The sequence below is a fragment of the Phasianus colchicus genome, chromosome 5 (genome assembly GCF_987193195.1).
Source record: "Phasianus colchicus chromosome 5, bPhaCol1.hap1.1, whole genome shotgun sequence".
In the NCBI taxonomy this organism is placed as follows: Eukaryota; Metazoa; Chordata; class Aves; order Galliformes; family Phasianidae; genus Phasianus; species Phasianus colchicus.
The window spans coordinates 2562438-2576202 of record NC_143440.1 but is presented as its reverse complement, the minus strand read 5'-3'; the positions used below and the strand labels follow the sequence as shown (position 1 = coordinate 2576202).

The 13765-nt window shown below is 46.0% G+C and overlaps 1 protein-coding gene across 11 annotated transcripts in view; it reads right to left on the bottom strand.

Annotated features, from left to right (window-relative positions):
• Window positions 1-13520, bottom strand: part of BDNF (brain derived neurotrophic factor) — a 50706-nt gene extending 37186 nt beyond the window's left edge. For 2 of the 11 annotated variants that reach the window (XR_016466586.1, XR_016466584.1), the window contains exons 1-4: window positions 13209-13519; window positions 12851-12942; window positions 5427-5804; window positions 4006-4105 (exon numbers count right to left, since the gene is read on the bottom strand). The gene's annotated coding sequence lies outside the window, so the exon portion shown is untranslated. Of the gene's footprint in view, window positions 1-3551; window positions 3876-4005; window positions 4106-5426; window positions 5805-12850; window positions 12943-13208 lie in introns of those variants that run through there. The other 9 variants (XM_090140158.1, XM_090140161.1, XR_016466585.1 and 6 more) reach the window with 8 other exon arrangements.
• Between the last annotated feature and the right edge of the window lie 245 nt (window positions 13521-13765).

The following is a 13765-nucleotide window of genomic DNA, read 5'->3' as shown; positions in this document are numbered from 1 at the left end:
ACACAAGGTCCTTTCAAAACGCTGGCTGCAAAGTGCATGCAAACCCCTGGGGGCAAATCACCTACCAGACACCACAGCCTTACCATCTCTGTTTGGTGAGGTTGGGAGCTTCAGAAACAGGTTTTGGGGTGAGAATGTAGAGGCCAAGCCAGAGGGTCCCCCCTCCTGCTGGTAGACCTGACAGTCACAGCAGAGACATGTTTTCACAGAGGAAATGTTGTTTTGCAGAGTTATGTGCAGGTTTGAGCTCGGGGCTGTTGGCACACATGAAGCCTCGCGTACATTTGTTGTCTGTCAGGGATTTGCATGATGCTCTGTGCATCATGGTGTCTGTTACACCTGCTTAGCTTTTTGATAGGGTCGTTCACTGCTGTTACCGAGAGCAATTCCACACTCAACGTGATGCATCTCTTTCGATGCATTGTTTATTGAGGTGAATTTTATCTCTTGTTCTTAACCATTGTGACGCGGCAGAGTTGGAGTCTGAACTCTTTCCAAAATCAAACCGCTCGAAGATAGGGGCAAACCAGCTTCCATTTCCAAGACTAAGAGCCAGACTGGTATAAAAGCACCATTATTTTCTCTGCCTGCTCACCTTAACGAATCATGGAGTCATTAAGACTGAGCCAAGTCCAACTCCAGCCCATCCTCACCATGCCCAGTAACCATTCCCACAGTGTGGCGTCTCCACGTTTCTTAAACACCTTCAGGGACTGTGAGTCCACCACCTCCCTGGGCAGCCTGTTCCAATGCCTTATCACTCCTTCTGGGAAGTTTTTCCTAATATGCAACCTGAACTTCCACTGGAACAACTTAAAGATATTATCTCTCATCCTATCACTCGTTTCCTGGGAAAAGAGGCCGATTACCACCTTGCTTTTCTCCATACGTTCCATGGGTTGGTGCCTGCCACACACACTGCACATGCCAAGCCTTTGGGTGTGCAGATGTCACTAGGAATCAGTCCACTTCAGCCACTCAAGCCCTTTCATCACCTCTACTAGAGCTGAATTAAATACAATCTACACCTATTCCCTTCCACTTTCTTTTATGATGTGTTCTTCTAGTCTCATTGCTCCTCATAGGAGCTGAAGGTTTTGTTTGTGACCCAGGGAACTTTATTGAAGAAGTATATTCAGAAGTGTTCCTAACGCTGAACAGCACAAAAACTGCATGATTACTTTTAGTGTCTCTCATTGAACAGAAAGTATTTTAATAATCTGAAAGACTCTTCAGTGAACAGCGCTGGATCTGCTCAATTTATAGCATATTTAAATACTTTTACATTGGTACCCCGAGATTGAATTCCAATACTTTTCTTTTGTATCTCTGAGCATTTTAATATGCTTCTGGGAACACTTACCTTTTATGATGAAAACAATATTTTCTAACATAAAGTGGTGATTTCTGCTTAAGTGCAACCATATGTATCTTAGGGCAAGGGCTTTTGGTTCTAAATAACTGCTTAATGTTAAGGATCTTTCTTAATGGAAATGTCACAAAGTACTATATACTAGCTTTTCTTGGAGAAACAAAGATGAAACAGAGGGCAACACAGCATCAATAGTGAAGAATAAATGCTTTGAAGCATGACTGCAAATTGAGATTTTCAGTCGAATCTGTTTAAATTGAGAGATATGAGAAAAATGCAAATCTACTTGATTTAATGAACCTGTTTCTCTTGTATGGGCTGGATCATGTCCTGTTTTAGTTTACCAATCTGATTATTGGTTGATGATCACATTGCTAAATCTAATTCCACAGAACGATGCAAATAATTTTTGCGTGAGTCTGGATGTCATACAGTCCTCATCAGTAAGAGCATCACATCCAACTATGGTATTCAATGCAAGGATCTCAGATCCTTCATAAATGTGAACTAATCTTTATGGCTTCGAAGGAACTTTTCATGACAGTCTTACAAAAAGAATAACTGGGGCAGGGAGCACTTAAGCTGAATGCAAATGACTGATTGTTGCAACTCTGAGCAGTTTACCCACAATAAGGTCAAGATTTGGCAGTCCCAACACCTTTTTTTTTTTTTTTTTTTAAAAAGAAATATGTAATGACTCTTTCCCCATACCCACTAGATATGTTATTTTGACATTGGCAAAACATGCATGCAAAAGCATTTATGTCATAATCTCAAGCACATGTGCCCACTCCTACTGCATAGCTGCAAAATACTGACAAGGAGCAATGATTAACTTAGGGGTAAAACAATTTTCGTTGTTAAGGTAAATCAGAAGATAAAGTAGAACATTGGCAGAGAGCAGCAATCAGATTTTCCAGCCTGTTTTAAGTCTTCTTGGGCTCAGGGTGCTTTCCCTCAGGCTTTTATCTACCCATGGGTCACAGCGTGATTCCTGTGCCCTGTGCCCGCTCCCGCCCTCGGCTTTTCATCCATCAGCACTTGGGACAACAAGTGGGCCTGAAGAGCTGATGATCTATGCCAATGTTTTCCCATCTTTTATTGGTGACTCATTTTTTATTTATTTATTTATTTTTCTTTTTCTTTTTTTTTTTTTTTTTTTTTTTTTAACTCAGCCTGTTTTCTAATGTGAGGAGAAATTAACCCAGATACTAGCAGGGAAAGAAGGTGTGAAGATTCAGATAACTACAATAAAAGTCACTCCAAATTATTTGGTAGGAAAACTCCAGATGACTATCATCATTGTTAGTAATTTCAGTCTCTGAGGCATGCTTGGTTACGTGAGATTGAAATGAAACTTGGCCTGAGGTTTCCCTGCCTTTCAGTGGGTCTGATTGCTCTCTGAAAGATACAATTGCTGTGAAGATGCTGTCTCTCATAATCTCACATTTATCTTATTCTCGGCTTTCTCACAAATCTTTCGACATGCCATGCTTAGGAGTAATCCTCAGTAAATCTAAAGTACGTGGCAGAACTCAGGAGGAAAAATCTGGGAGTGAAATCTAGAAGGAAAACCTTAGGCTGAAAAACAAATGATTAATCGCAAGTATGTAGGTAAGAAGAAAGTCATAGAATACCAGCACTTTTCAATTATTTAAACTTAATCAGCAGCATATAAATCACCTGGCCCTGTTTTGACACCTCCTTCACCACCCAGCCTCTTTCAAAAACGTATTTTGGGTACTGGCCTAAGGAACATTCTCAAAGAGTAGAGCAATGCAAATGACAGCGACAGTAAGACGAAATGGTTCAGTCAACAGTTGCATGGTTAATTAACGATGTATAGCTATCCAAAAAGTCTTTAATGGGGTCTGAATAGCACAGGCTGAACCCTGAGCTGCTCTAGATCAATGGTTCTGTGGGGCCATGCTGCACAGGGCTGGGACGTGTCAGCAGGAGGACTGAGGCAGAGCAGACACAATGAAGGAAGCCAGCCTACAACAGCTCAAGCCACTCCAGCCATCGCTTTTCTGTACTGATAATTCAATGGAGCTAATTAAATACTACCTTTTCTGCTTGATCCTTTATAAAAGGTTTTTACTGTGCAAAGTCACTAGTAGAATTTATTCCCTCCACTTATATTTATAAATACATACGGCCCAGAAGTGCCAGCAGGTAGCCTGCTGCTCTCAAGCCCAGCAGCACAGAGGGGTCTGTGCTGACACCCATGTGCAGCAGATGAACCTGATGTGCTAAGCCATATCACCAGCCCTCCCCATCCCAACAGGTACCATTTTGTACCATTTTGTGGCCTGGCTTGCTGCTTAATTGCTGCTGGCCAGGCTCCTCTAGAAGGGAGGAGGGTGGGTGGCAAGGGGCCCATTGGGGACAGTGGGAAATACCATGCTATTGGGGATATCAGCAGCTGGAAAGAGATGGGGGCCACCAGAACACCTCAGATGTGTGGAGACTGCAGGTGAGAGAAGTCATCTCCAGGTGCTGCCTACAGCGCAGAGCAAAATTCGTGGGAAGAGGTTGAAATCAGAGCCTTGTGCTTGGATGGCAGCCCTTGCAATCCACTCCTCCTCCCAGAGCACTTGAGGCAGTGGTGACACGAGTCTTTCCAGACTTACCTTACAGAGACACAGCCATGCTTAGAGGAGGGGAGGCAGGCAGGGTATGGCTTCTGTCACTGCTGCGTGTCCTTGCTGGTGCCAGGGATGCCAGGCTGCCCTGCAGAGGAGAGGCAGGGTTAGCACCTGCAGGAATGGCATGAGAGCTCCCACTCTGGGGGTTGTGGCTGCACAAAACAGGAATACTGTGTGCTAGAGCAGAAGGCTGGGCAGCATCCTGTCCTGCTGCTTCCCAACCTTTCCAGACATGTACATGAATAACTCATTTATGTACACACATACACTTTTATGTACATGTTAAGTCTGACTACAAAACAGAATGGAAAAGCAATGATATAAAGGATAAGAATCAGAGGTTACAGAACAGCTGACAGAATCATAGTCATTGAGATTGGAGAAGACCACTAAGATCCCCAAATCTAACTCCAACCCATCCCCACCATGGCCACTAATCATGTCCCTCAGTGTCATATCTACATGGTTCCTGAACACCTCCAGGGACTCCACACCACCCTGGGCAGCCTGTATCAATGCCTCACCACTCCTTCTGAGAATATCCAACCTGAACCTTCCCTGGTGCAACTTGAGGCCATTATCTCTCATTCTATCACTGTTACCTCGGAGAAGAAACTGACCCTCATCTCACTATTACCTACTTTCAGGTAGTTGTAGAAAGCAATAGTTCTCCTTAGTCTTCTCTTCTCCAGACTGAGCAATCCCAGTTCCCTCAGCTGCTTCTGATAGCAACACTGCAGATATGTTATTGCTCAGCTCCAAGAGCTCTGTAAGTTGCAAAGGGCTATCTGAAACCTGCACGCTGTGATGGCAGGGTTGCTACAGGGAGAGCATGGATGGAGCAGTTATCTAGTGTGAGATGGAGCGGAAGACACCAGAACTACTTCAAGTCTCTCACGCTCTTCTATGGGTGAGATCCCTTCCTGTGTATGGCTCCTGCTGTGTTGTGGGAGTAAGCAAGGCTGCAAGAGCAGGACATGAAGCTCCTGGGAAGTATATTTCCTCAACCCTAGCAGAACCAAACCAACATCAGAACACTAAAGCTGACAGCAACAATTTCAAGGCATGATTGTTATTTCTCACAAGTAATTTGTGGCTAGATTTACAAAGGTCTTCTCACTTCTCAGGCCATTGAACTGCACATTGCCCCTGGAAGCAGTTAAGTACTAAGCAGTAAGGATGCTTATTTCTGTAAACCCAGAGCAGTCTGTGGTGTAAGAGCCACCATAGCAAACCTTGCCTCCACATCCTACATAGACACAGCCTACGCATGGATGCAGGAGCCAGCGAGGTGTGGGGGCATGCAATGCAAACCTGGATGTTCCAGGACAACTCCAAACCCAACATCCATCAGTTCCCCCAACCCTACCTCCAAGAAGATATCAAGAGCTGCAGGAGCTCCTTACCTTGTGGAGGAGCCAGGTGGCTGAAGTCATTAACACCAGCACAGGATGCACCAGGCAGAGACATGGGAGCAAGCACTCGTGCAGGTGAGCAGACTGACCGATCTGCACGGATATAACGCAGTGGTTGTGCAACACTGCGGGTGATTTACATTCGCTATCTGCAGATAGGGCTGGAGCACGGGCTGCCTGTGGCGTGCTTGCATGCAGACGCACGCACGCCCTGGAGGGAGTGCGAAGTGGGGCCCTTGGATCTCTGTCAAGGCAGTGAATCAGCGGCAGAGCCACATGCGGCACTGGGAGCTACTCGCCAGCTGCTTGTTGGGTGGGCTGGGGCCTGTTAGCTTGTCTGAGCGGAGACAGACATTGGGGACACAGGAGCTAGAGGAGAACAAAAGCACGAGTCAAACTTCAGTGTCCTTTACCTTGACGTGTGGCTTGACGACAGTTTGCAAACCTGCGTGGGAGAACTAAATGGAAAGCATCTATTTTTCTGTTGTGGAGGGATGCTGAGCTCAAAACAAGACTTATTCCATGAAACACAGAGTTCTGTCTTCTTTTTAGTCTTAATCCACCTCCTGCGACACACTCCTCTGCTCAGAACAGCATATACCTTCATAACATCGCTTTCACGCGGGGTAGCATTGCTTTGGTACAGGACCAGGTTCAGGGAGGAAATTGGTTTCTGATACTCAGAATGGCTGTGTAAATGAATGATGAATGAAGACGCAGGTGAGCAGAGAGGTACAGGGAAGAAACTGATGAATAGAAGGGAGCACTGTGGAAAAAAACCAAGGGGTTCTAAATTGCTTACACAAAACCTAGTAGTAATTTGCATGCTTAGTACTAGATATTAACAGCATCTCTCTCCCTGCTGCACCGAAACGTGTTCTATATGCACAAACAAAGGAAAGTGCCAACCACCCAAGCGTTTGTGTTGGTTTTGGAGAACCCCCACATTTAATTTCCAAGCTTAAAAGGAAAAAAGAAACCTGGAGCTGCGGAGATCATTGCTGTTTCCTTCCAGAGCAATTCTGCATGTTTGACATCTTATCTATTGTTTATGTCAGGCAAACAGTGCCTGGACAACACGCAGAGTGGGCTGCAGCGGTAAGGTGGCAAGCGAATGCCTATGAGCTGCTGTGATTCATTGCTCAGAGGAGCTCTCGCTTTAATCACAGAGGACTGGCAGATGAGGGAGGCCACGACGATTTATGACTTTGGGGCAGAGTGACAGCTGTCCCAGGTATCCCAGCTCCATGCTACAAATCAATGCCTTTATTAGAGGGAGACAGCATTAGTGGCGAAGGTTCAGGCAGCCCACGGCCCTCTGAACAAACTGCCGCATGAGAAAGCAAGCCTGCTTCACGCACAGAAAAATCAATCTGACATGAAAGCTTTCCAATGACGGAGGGTGACATCCACAAGGTCATCTCTAGCAAAGGTAATCTCACCTCTTGCAGGGCTTGATGCCCATTTTATCACAGGCATTAAGAAGTGCAGCCCGTGCTGCCTGCAGGCTGTAAACAGCAGTACTCCAGGGAGCATCCCCTGGCCTGCCAGCATCCTGGGGTGCCCACAGCACTTCACTGCTCTACTTTCCAGCCCTGGCTACATCCCTTTGTCCCACCCTCTGCTTGCGTTCACATTATGCTGCGTGGAACAGCCCAGCGCTGCCCCAGCGGCCGCACAGCAGCTGGGCCCTGTCTGGGAGCAGCCAACATACCAAAAGGAGCATTCCTTGAGAATGTGCAGCCAGAAAGCACATCTAGAAATTAAAGGCTCTGCAATCGTGCACACAGGGAAAGAGCTTCCTTGTCTGCATGCCTCAGTCTCTAAATCCTCAAAGTGGAAAGGCTGAAAATTTGTTCACACAATCAACGCAAGGCTTAAGCTGGGTGTGAAGCATTAGTGCTGGCAGCATCTCTGGCCTGGCTCTGCCTAGAAATAGCAGGAAGGATGTCCCCATGGGCCTTTCCAGCCCACAACATGCCAGCCAGGCCTGCTCCAAGGACAAGCCCACACAGAGGCTGAAGTGGCCACCACAGTGCCCCACCAGCAAAGGTTAAGGCTGGTCAATGCATCCATATCTGTAGCTGTTGTAAAAGATGCAAGAACAGCCCAAATAATCTAATGGGAGAAAAGAAGGAGCTCAGAGCCTTGCTTCTTGACTGGACAGCCTGCAGTTATTGCAGAGAGCAAAGCCAAACTTTAGGTTGTGTTCACAAGCCGTTGCTTGTTTTATCATCACAAAATGTAATGAAAAACAAACACATTTAACTTCAAGATCATCTGTTGAGCTGAGCATTGTACAGAGCAAGAGACACTTCATGCCACCAAAGCAAATCCCAGACACTGTGTCTGCAGAGGAGGAGACACGATGCCAGGCAGCAGTGGCCCACTAGGCCTCCACCACCCTCTTATCCAAGGGGTGCTCAGGAGAAGGATTTCCAGCAAGCCTCCCACTTCTGCTTTCACTTCTGCAGGAGGTCACTTCCACCCACCACGTGAGCACCACAGAGCCTCAGTTCTTAGGGCATCACCAGAAGGATGATCACTCACTGATAGAACAGATGAGCCCTGTCATCCAAAACATCAATGTGGCTATAAGTCAGAGATCAGAGAAGAAAAGCAAAAAAATATTTTGCCACTTACAGAACAGAGATGTCTACCAAAAAACGCTTAAAGTTTCAACAGGAGTGTGAAGACTATCATCATCTTTTTCTAGAGAAGTTTATCATTTTCTTTGGAGAACAAATTCCTGTAGCGTTACTTCTGTATGCACAAGATGACTGCGTACTCAGCTAGTTCCTGCACTCTACATGTCTCCAGCTGAAAGGTCACAGAAGACGAAAGGATGACTGAGCACTGCAAAGAGAGGAAGGAGCGCTTGATGCTGTTGGGGCACACTGCTGGTGACATGGTGGGCCGGAGGGAAGCTCTGCCAGGACACAAAGAATCCAGCAGCTCTGTTGATGGAGACCCCCCTGCCAGTGTTTCAACACTGGAGGGCTGTGAATAAGCAGCTTCAGGAAACAACATGTTCCAAGACCTGACAAAAGAGCATTTCTAACATTTCAATAACCTGGGAGTCAGACATTTTTTTCAGCTTTGGTCACTATTTCAGTAACATACTTCAGATGTTTTGCTTCGCCTCTTAACTCCAGAGCCAGCACACAGCATAGCCAGACACTTGCAATATGCAGCATCACGGACAGACACCAGTAGAGCACTGCATATACAATGGAAAAAATGCAGTGGTGACAAATACACATCTATATATACACGCACACATATTGACATTCAGGTGGGCATGCGCAGCTGGGGTTTTCAAGGCTGACATGTTATTTACTCTTCTCCTGGCCTCAGAACACTTTCCCTGGAATTCAAAATCGGTGTTTCAGATGAGCCTGGAGCAGGGAATTCACCGACTGTGAAGCAACTCCGACAGCCTGCAGCTCACCCGGTTTCCCAGCTGACACAAAGCAAACACCACCTTCATCTACAGGCCAATATAGTTGACCTTCGCATTTCCTAGATAAACGCTCAAATAACAAGGAAGGGAAGAGCAGGGAGGATTCAGGGAGAAAACAGTCCGTGCACAGCTCTGTTGAGCTGCCTGGTCGCTACGCCCTGGCATGGGGGTGATCTGGGAAGCTTCTTGATGGATTGCATGTCAACTGTGAGAGCTCGCTCTGTGCTCACCAGCACAGAAAGCAGTCCTGAAGATTCCAGAAGCTAAAGCCATGCCACCCGCCAGGGAGAGGAGCACAGCCATCCTGCTACCTGTCTGGCCAGCATGGAGCCTCAAAGCCAAGCGTAGCTCACAGCAATGTCATTTGTGCAAAACTCTGGCTAGGAAGCAGCAGCTGGTGCCTGGCATACAGCGAAGTGCTTGGCTGTGTGCTGGCAAGCACACCTGTATGTGGGGCTCCCAAATGCCCTGCACAGCTCTCCCCATCAGGCAGCAACCCTCACAGCACAGAGAGGGACTGAGGGTTGAGGAAGCATGGTGTGTTCTTACCTGAACAACTTAATCATAAAACAGCTGGGAAGGAAGTCAGTACGACTTGGGGTTCCATTTGCAGGCATGCAAATATTACTGTAATTTGATTAATCTTTTTTCCCCTTTCAATCATCACCCATCATCTAGGGCACAAAGCAGAAATGGTTTTGGCCTTCCTTCATTAGCTACGTTAATTTTTAATTGAGAGCTATACTCTTACCATGACAACCAAGGAGATGGATAGATTTGATTCTAACTTCATTCAAGCATCCTCTGACTGAGCTTTGAGTAGTTTGTATTGGCTGGGACTAAAATACAAAACAATTTGTCAAATGTGCTCCCCACTCAGAGTATTTGCGCACCTTTGCATAGAGAATCTCCCCTCCCCCCCATTCAATCCTCACTAGTTGCTCTGATCCCCATGCCGCTCACAGTGGATAGATACAGAGCAAGCTGCATTGAGTTGAGCCCCGTGTCTTAGTAACCATGGCAGTGCGTGGCTTCCTTGCCTGAGGTATAAATTTTCCACTGGTCACACCTGTGGCCTGAGGGAAGGAGCTGTAGGAAAGCAGGTCATTAACTGAGCAAACACAAAATGATGCCGTGAGGAAGCACTTGGCAGAGACACAGCCACACTCTCCTGCTTTCCTGTGACCCTAGCAGCAGGGGCACTGCCTTCACACTCCAGCCCCATGGGCAAGACACTGCAACAGCCTAACGCGGCCAGGGCAGAAACATAGGCTCACATTGCCATGGCTCAGGGTCACTGCTGTTTGAGTTTTTGGGGCTGAAGGGAGTTGTCTGACGGCAGGGCCAGGTATGGGGCAGACCTGCGAGTGCCGGTCTCACCACCTTCCTCCTCCTCTTCCTCATGGCAGACGCTGGCTGAGCTCTGCAGGAGCGGGGACACACGACTGAGCGAAGCTGTGTGCGGGACCGGCCCCCATGACTGGGGCTAAATGAAACACTTCTCCGTCTGGCATATCACTCCGTTTCCCACGGATGGCACAAATAGTCACTGTGCGATGTACAAACACCGGGGATCTATTATTGGCACCTCTCCTTTGCTTGCCATAGTGACGTCCAACCCAAACGCAAGTGTTAATGCCCTTATAAGGCTCCTAGCACAAATTTAAATTTTTTATCCTTTGGCCGATGATACAAACTGCAATCTCAGTAGCATACGGCATGGGGAGGTGGGAGATTTTCTTGGCTCTGTGGTGAGAGAGAGAAATTAAAAAGGAGCCTACAATGCTGAGTCACTGTGACAAATAACTTACTATGGCATACATTCAGGGTTTAGCAAAGAGGCAGCTGAGAGTGAGTCAGTGACTGACTAGTGCCTCCTAGATTTTCCTCCTTGGGAAAGATTCAATTTAATGTAAAGAAGAGATGGCAAAAGTATTTCTCAGTGTTACCATTACCAAGTTGCTATCGCTAATTATACACGTGGTTAAAACCATCAAGTTCCATTGTATAATACACGCCTTCTGTTTGGTATATAACATCACCCATTGTGGAGCAGTAAGAACCATTACGAGTACTGGTTTTGAGATACAGAAAACTTGGCCGAACTTCAAGCATTTGGCAGCGTCAATTCAAGCACCTCCCCTCTTTTGGTTGCTCAGCTTCACAGTCTTATCCGCATCCTATTTAGCACTCTGGTCTGTAGCACCATTTACACCAAAATAGATAGTTTTGTGATCAAAAAAGACCAAGTGCAAAATGGATACATTTTTGTGGAAGAACATGTAAGAAGGTCACAGTCCACCAAAACACCTAGTCCCAGTAAAGTCAAATTTGCATGTGCTGAATCACAGCCAAAGTTATTCTTGCGTCATTCTGATTTTGATGTTTCTAACCCCCCTTCTCCTTCTGCTCAGGCAGACAAGTTCTTGCCCAGCACCCCAGATCTGGGGAGGAGAGCAAGAAGCAGGTCTGCATGATATCCTCTCCCCCGATCCCAGGTCCCATACCTGCCCATGAGAGAGCAGAAACAATAGAAAGAGTTTCCTGTCAGGAAGGGGCTGTTTGCAGCTTTTCAGCTATCTGTACGCCCCCCTTTCCCTTCCATCTGCTGGTTTAAAAAAAAAAACAAAACAAGGCAGTTCTGCCACCAAAGAGCTAGGGGCTGCAGTGAGAGCTGCACCAGCCAGCATCTCTCCATTTATGCCTTGTTTCTCCTACCTAGAGAGATATCGCTGGGTAAGCCCTGAAATTCTTCAGATACTATGCTAATTTTTACACAATGGGGAAAGAATATAACTGCTCCCAAGTAGACCACAACCAGCTGGAAGGAATTTCCTATCACCTTCTTCCATATGAGCCACAGGGTTCAGCCTGGCAATGGAAACATCTTGCCTCAAGTAATTCCAGTTGGGATGCTGCAGTCAGGCCATCCCTTCTGAGCAGAAATAAAGGCAGAGAATAATCCATTGTTCACTCAAAATGTTAATTAGTGAGTGAATTATATTCGTTCTGTTCCCATTTGAAGACTGACTGCTGAAGGAGTGTAATTAGATAGTTATATCTGTTGTCTAACTTATACGAACTACAGTGGTCCAGTTGCTTATGAATGAGTTCATAAAGCTGGTCGATTATTTTTACATGATGCTTTTGTTTGTTTCTTAAACAAAAATGTCTTTTCCCCTTCCTAAAACAAACCTTTCTTGAAAAATAGTGATATCATCGACAATTTCACGGTCTTTTTTTATCTGAGTGCATCTCTTTCCAATTGTGAGACAAAGGGCTTCCTTATTTCCACCACAGCCTACCAAAGGCATTGCAAACCCCACGAGGAGAGCCCCCAGCATGCCCCAGAGCTGCTGTGTGATCCTAGCCAAGAGGGTACAGCTGAGATCCCCAGAGTCTTAAGGAAGAATTGGCTTTAAAGATCACACACCGACCCTGCTTTTAAGAGCAGCAAATCCATATAATTTCAAAGAAAAAAAGCACTCGTGTTTTCCTTCATGCGTCTGTGAAGAGCGGCTCTCAGATCTGACCTTTCCAAAATGCCTATCAGTGATCAGCTGTAAAACAAGAGATCTCTGTAATATTTTTCTAACGCAGAGTGAACAGCAGCCAACTTCCCATAGAGAAGGAGGAGGATTTTCTCAAACTAATTTTATTTCCTTATCTTTAGTCATCTGCTGAAAAGAAAACACTAAATATATTCCTCAGTCTACTCCTTCCAGTGATAGCTCGAAGGAGTAAAGAACCATATGCTCCTTCAGCTGATCCATACTGTCTCCATGACAATGCAGTTTACAAAGTTTGCTCCTGACAGCTCTGTAGTACGTGCTTCAGCTGCTCACATTTTGGGGCATGAGGATGGCTGGCAGTGGTGGCACTGGTGGCTGCCACTGCAGTGCTTGGGCATGTACTTCTACCCAGACCTCCCAGCCCTACCACCAGTGCTCACCAGCGAGCTCCAGTTCCAGTGGTGCAGCTCAGCCTGGAAGCTGATGCAGCCAGTCCCTTCAAATTCCTTACGAGCTTTCGTATGTTCAATGCCTTAAAAGGAGAAAGGATTTCACCTCATTTTAGCCAATCAGAAAAATCTTGGTGAATTTACACAGAAAAAAAAAAAAAAATGTGTTCTCCTCATTAGAGTGCACTTGGCCTTTGGGTAAGGTGAATCTCCTGGATCCTCCCAGGATCAACAACAGAGCCAGAGCTGGAGTTGTGCCAGGTCTTTCCTTTATACTCCTCCAATCCCTCCACATCCCTGTTTCATTTACAACGTACCACACAGTGATAGCATAGAAAATGGACTTTACCTTCATCCAGCTCAGGCAGGACACCCAACTTATTGACTGCTGCAGTGGACAAGAAACGTTTTTCTATGATGTAACAGAACAGAAGCATTCAGGAACAGGCTGCGTCTGAGCTGCAGGCCATCAATTGGCAGCCTCCACCTCAACAAGTGCAGAAAGACGTGATATTGTTATTTTCAGAGCCTGTGTATCTCACTATTCCCCAATCGGCACAATAGCTGTCAGCACTCCTGTTTTGAATTTCACACATTTGCTTGATCAGAAACCAACAGAAATACATAACTGGCTGTGGTAGAGCATGAGATTCAGTCTTTTCTCATCAAGGAGTTACCCAAGATGTGTGTCGCAGATCAGGTTGTCTCGATGCAATCACTTCTAAAAGCAACCTCAGTACGTAGTTAAGAGCAGAAATAAAAACTGCAGCTGGCTAAAACTGAGAAAGGAAAAAAATATATATATACACACACACACACACACACATAAATATATACACACGTACACACACAAGCCTGACACTCATTTTGAATTGTCAGGGTAAAACGTTGGAAAAATAAGTAAAT